Source organism: Aethalodelphis obliquidens, unplaced genomic scaffold (assembly GCF_003676395.1).
Source record: "Aethalodelphis obliquidens isolate GAN/ISIS:26980383/991018 unplaced genomic scaffold, ASM367639v1 scaffold18, whole genome shotgun sequence".
NCBI classification, from domain to species: domain Eukaryota; kingdom Metazoa; phylum Chordata; class Mammalia; order Artiodactyla; family Delphinidae; genus Aethalodelphis; species Aethalodelphis obliquidens.
The window spans coordinates 28,856,905-28,862,248 of NW_020837962.1; positions in this window are offsets into that span (position 1 = coordinate 28,856,905).

The following is a 5,344-nucleotide window of genomic DNA, read 5'->3' on the forward strand; positions in this document are numbered from 1 at the left end:
TCTTTACTCATTCAACCGTTGGTAGACACTTAGGTTTCTTCCATATCCTGGCAGTCATAGATAATGCTACTACAAACATTGGAGTGCATGTATCTTTTCAAATTAGTGTTTTGGGGTTTTTTGGCTATATATCCGGGAGTGGAATTGCTGGGTCATACGGTAGTTCTATTTTTAATTTTTGGAAAACCTCCATACTGTTCCACAGTGATTGCACCAATTTACCTTCTCACCAACAGTGTGCAAGGGTTCCCTTTTTTCCATGTCCTTGCCAATATTCGTTATTTGTGTTCTTTTTGATGAAAGCCATTCTGTCAAGTGTGAGGTGATATCTCATTGTGGTTTTGATTTGCATTTCCCTAATGATTAGTGATCTTGAGCATCTTTTCATCCATCTGTTGGCCATCTACATTTCCTCTTTGGAAAAATGTCTATTCAGTTATTTTGCCCATTTTTAAATCAGGTTGTTTGCCTTTTTGATGTTGAGTTGAATGAATTGTTTATATATGTTAGATATTAACCCCTTATTGATCATGTCATTTGCAAATCTTTTCTCCCCTTCAGTAGGTGGATGGTTTCCTTTGCTGTGCAAAAGCATTTAAGTTTAATTAGGCCCCATTTGTTTATTTTTGTTTTTATTTCCTCTAGGACATGGGTCAAAAAGGATCTTGCTGTGATTTATGTCATGGAGTGTTCTGCTTATGTTTTCCTCTAAGAGTTTTATAGTATCCAGTCTTACCTTTTGGTCTTTAATCCATTTTGAGGTTTTTTTGTGTGTATGGTGTTAAAGAGTGTTCTAATTTCATTCTTTTACATGTAGCTGCCCAGTTTTCCCAGCACCACTTATTGAAGAGACTGTCTTTTCTCCACTTTATATTCTTGCCTCATTTGTCATAGATTAATTGATCATAAGTGTGTGGGTTTATTTCTAGGCTTTCTATTCTGTTCCATTGATCTATGTGTCTGTTTTCATGGCAGTACCATTGTCTTGATTATTGTAGCTTTGTAGCATAGTCTGAAGTCAGGGAGCATGATTCGTCCAGCTCTGTTCTTCTTTCTCAAGACTGTTTTTGCTATTTGGTGTCTTTTGTGTTTCCATACAAATTTTAAAATTATTTGTTCTAGTTCTGTGAAAAATTCCATTGGTATTTTGATAGGGATTGCTTTGAGTAGTAGGATGAGTTTAACAATATTAATTCTTCCATTCTAAGAACATGGTATATATTTCCATCTGTTTGTGTCATCTTCAATTTCTTTCATCAGGATCTTGTAGTTTTCTGAGTACAGGTCTTTTACCTCCTTGGTAGGTTTATTCCTAGGTATCTTATTCTTTTTGATGTGATGACAAATGGGGTTGTTTCCTCAATTTCTCCTTCTAATATTTTGTTGTTAGTGTATAGAAATGCAACACATTTCTGTATATTAATGTTATATCCTGTAACTTTACAGAATTTATTGATGAGCTCTAGTAGTTTTCTGCTGGTGTCTTTAGGATTTTCTATGTATAGTATCATGTCATCTGCAAACAGTGACAGTTTCACTTCATTCCAATTTGGATTCCTTTTATTTCTTTTTCTTCTCTAATTGCTATGGGTAGGACTTCCAAAACTATGTTGAATAAATGTGGTGAGAGTGGGTATTCTTATCTTTTTCCTGATCTTAGAGGACATGATTTCAGCTTTTCACCATTGAGTATGATGTTAGCTGTGGGTTTGTCATACATTGCCTTTATTATGTTGAGGTATTTTCCTTCTATGCCCACTTTTCTGGAGAGTTTTTATCATAAATGGATGTTGAATTTTGTCAAAATCTTCTTCATCTATTGAGAAGATCATATGTTTTTTATTCTTCCGTTTGTTAATGTGGTGTATCTCATTGATTGATTTGCAGATATTGAAGCATCCTTATATCCCTGGGATAAATCCCACTTGATCATGGTGTATGATCCTTTTACTGTATTGTTGGATTTGGTTTGATAACATTTTGTTGAGAACTTTTTACATCTATATTGTTCATTGATATTGGCCTTTAATTTTTTTTATGATATCTTTGTCTGCTTTTGGTATCAGGGTGATTCTGGCCTCGTTTAATGAGTGTAGAAGTATTCCTCTGTAATTGTTTTGTAATAGTTTGAGAAGGATAGTAGAAGTGGCCTGCTATAGGTGATGTCCTATGTGTCCTAGCAGTGCACTCCCCTCTTGTTACCCAAGCTATATGCTCTAGGGGTTCCCCTAAGAGGGCTGTATGGGTCCTTCTATTGTAGTGGGATGACTATGGGCATGATCTGTTAGGCTTGTTTGGACCCTAGCCTGGTTGGTTGCCAGGCCCTGCCTTGTGCTGATGCTGCTGGCTGTTGGTTAGCAGGGACTGGTCATGAATGGCTGATTGCAGAACCCCAGGGGGCTCCAGGGCTAGTGCTGGCTCACTGGTGAGTGGAGACAGGGTCCAAAAGACTCCAGGGCTGTTGCCCTCCCACTGGTGGGTGGAGGCAGGTCCTGGGGTTAGTGGCAGACTACTAGCAGGTAGAACTGGGTCCTGGAGTCTGGCTGCAGGGCCCAGGGTTCTTACAGCTGGTGTCAGATCAATGGGAGGGGGGGGGGGGGGGGGGGGGGGAGGGGGGGTTCCGGGAGGGGGGGGGGGGGGGGGGGGTGGGGAGGGCAGAGTCCAGTTCCTGACATAGTTGGGTATGGGGTCTTAGGTGTCCCAAAGCTTGTGTTGGCTGGCTACTGGGCAGGGCTGGGGCCCAGTTGGTCCCAGGGTAAGCTCTGGCCTGCTGTGGGTGGGCTGGATCAGCAGGCTGTGGAATTGTGGTTTTCTTGCATCTGGTGTCTGCCCCCTGGTGGGTGAGGTTGGTCTAGAGGCTAGTGCAGGCTTCCTGGAGGGCAGGGCCAGTGCCTGCCCCCTGGTGGATGGGGCTGGGTCTTGGCCCTCTTGTGGGTAGGACCATGTCTAGACATGGTTGTGCGTTTAGGAAGTCTTTAGCCAACCTGTCTGCTGTTGAGTTGGGCTGTGTCCCTACCCAATTAGTTGTATGGCCTGAGGCATCCCAACACTGGTACCTATAGGCTGTTGAATAGGGCCAGGTCTTGGTGCTGATGAACTAGAGGGTGGATCCCATGATGGCGCCTAATTGCACCAGTGTTTACACAGTAGAAACCTCCCAAATATGGTTGACACCAATGTCTATGTCACCAGGGTGAGTCTCAGCCGCCTCCCCCCACCCTGTCCCTCTGGGAGACTATCCAAGACCAGCAGGTAGGTCCGGCCCAGGCTCCTATCAAATTACTGTTTTTGTACTGGGTCCCAGTGGGCATGAGATTCTGTGTGCACACTTTAAGAGTGAAGTCTTTATTTCCCCCAGTCCTTTGGGACTCTCAAAATTAAACCCCACAGGTCTTCAAAGCCAAATGCTCTGGGGGTTTGTCTTCCCAGTGCAGGACCCCTGGGCTGGGGAGCCCAACGTGGGGCTCCGAACTCTCTCTCTCCTGTGGGAGAACCTCTGCAGTTAGTCTCCAGTTTGTATGTTGCCCACCTGTGGGTATGGGATTTGATTTTATCATGAGTCTGCCCCTCCTACCCATCTCGTTGTGGTTCCATCTTTATGTCTTTAGTTGTAGGTTCCGGTATGTTCTGGTCTTTTTCATCGATGGTCATCTGCAGATAGTTGTGATTTTGGTGGGCTCATGAGAGGAGGTGTGCTCAGGGTCTTTCCATTCTGCCCTCTTGACTATCCCTTTGCAAATTTTTAACATGCCTTCTCGTATGGGACAAGGGTAAGTGGCATGTAAAAATGTCACAAACTATCCAAATTCATATTGAAATATAGAAATGAAATGAGATATTCTTTTGTTAACACAATATACTCTGATTCATTAGAAAATATAAGAGCAAGTGATTTAGATTTGAAAGGACTTCTAATACTTTCTAAGAAGTTATTCTGAAATATTTTTACATCTTTCTAAGTGTTTCTTTCTGATTGCAGCCCTCAGCAGTAGCTCTGCATTCTGTAGAAGGAGTGAAGCCACTTGGATCGATGCCTTCCTGAATTCCATGCATTCACCCAGACTGATGGCTTTTGAGAGAAAACATTATCTCCAAACGAAAAACTTCAAATGGAAGACTGTAAAACATAAAAACAGCCAACCAACCAAACAAACAAACAAAACCCACTCAGACTTGTGACCCTTGGTACTTCCCAACTCTAATACCCTAATGAAGCAACTTTTCTGAAGTTAGAGGGAATAACAGCCATCCTCACAGCAGTCAATGCCAGTGTAAAGTCTTCGTGGACCCCACCTGCTTGGTAGTAGATCTCAGATGACTGTCATAGGCCCAGTCAGTTCCTGTGAAAGGGCTAATACCCAACCCCCATTTTCTTATCCCCCTTCTCTTATCAGGGGGAAATGCATTTATTCCTTCTGGGGACTGGTTTGTGGAGGTGACAATTAGCCTCATGGAAACAAATGCAAACTTATAACTGAGACTTCTCAGTTGCCCCTAAACTCCAAGCCTGCCTCCTGACAAGCTCATAGGATAGAAGGTTATTCTCTGGCCAGGAAGTTTATGAATGACTGTTTTTTTTTTTTCATGAGAGAAGGATATATAGGAATAAGAAAAGAGAAAGCAGGGGACAAATGTTATCATCCATTTTTCCCTTCCTCAAGCAGAAAATGCTCTGTGCTTCACACAAAGGAAGCATAGGGAACAAGACCTATTGCTTTCCCTGGCAATGAAAGGGAAAAAAAGAGCATCATGCACCAACTGAAACAACTTTGAAAGCATCAGTGAAGCCAGTTCTATAGCTGAGGGGCTGGAACACACCATGAACAACTTAGGGAAAAAAATCTCGGTAGCTAAAATGTCTACAAAAGCCTAGAAATTGCTGCCTTCAGTGAGATATTTTCCCCATCAAATTCTGTGGGAAGACCAGGGGACAGAATTGAAGAGAGACACAAACAGTAAGTATCCCAGGTAGAACCCCAAATCTCTGGGTTAAACCAGAACTGTTATAACTCTTGGGTATTCTTGGAAGAAAAGAGAATTTTCCATAGGAATGACTATACATATTCTTCCCTGCCAACCACCCTCTGCTGTGCCCCTATATTCTTTTTAAGCACTTATGCATTTTCGGACTTCCCTGGCGGTCCAGTGGTGAAGAGTCCGTGCTTCCTGTGCAGGAGGCAAGGGTTCAATCCCTGGTCAGGGAACTAAGATCTTGCATGCCGTGTGGCACAGCCAAATAAAATAAAATAAAATAAAATGACTTATGCATTTTTGCTCTTCCTGCAATGTATGCCAATCTGAACCCATAAGAACTGGATGAACCAAAATGGCCACAAAATGATCA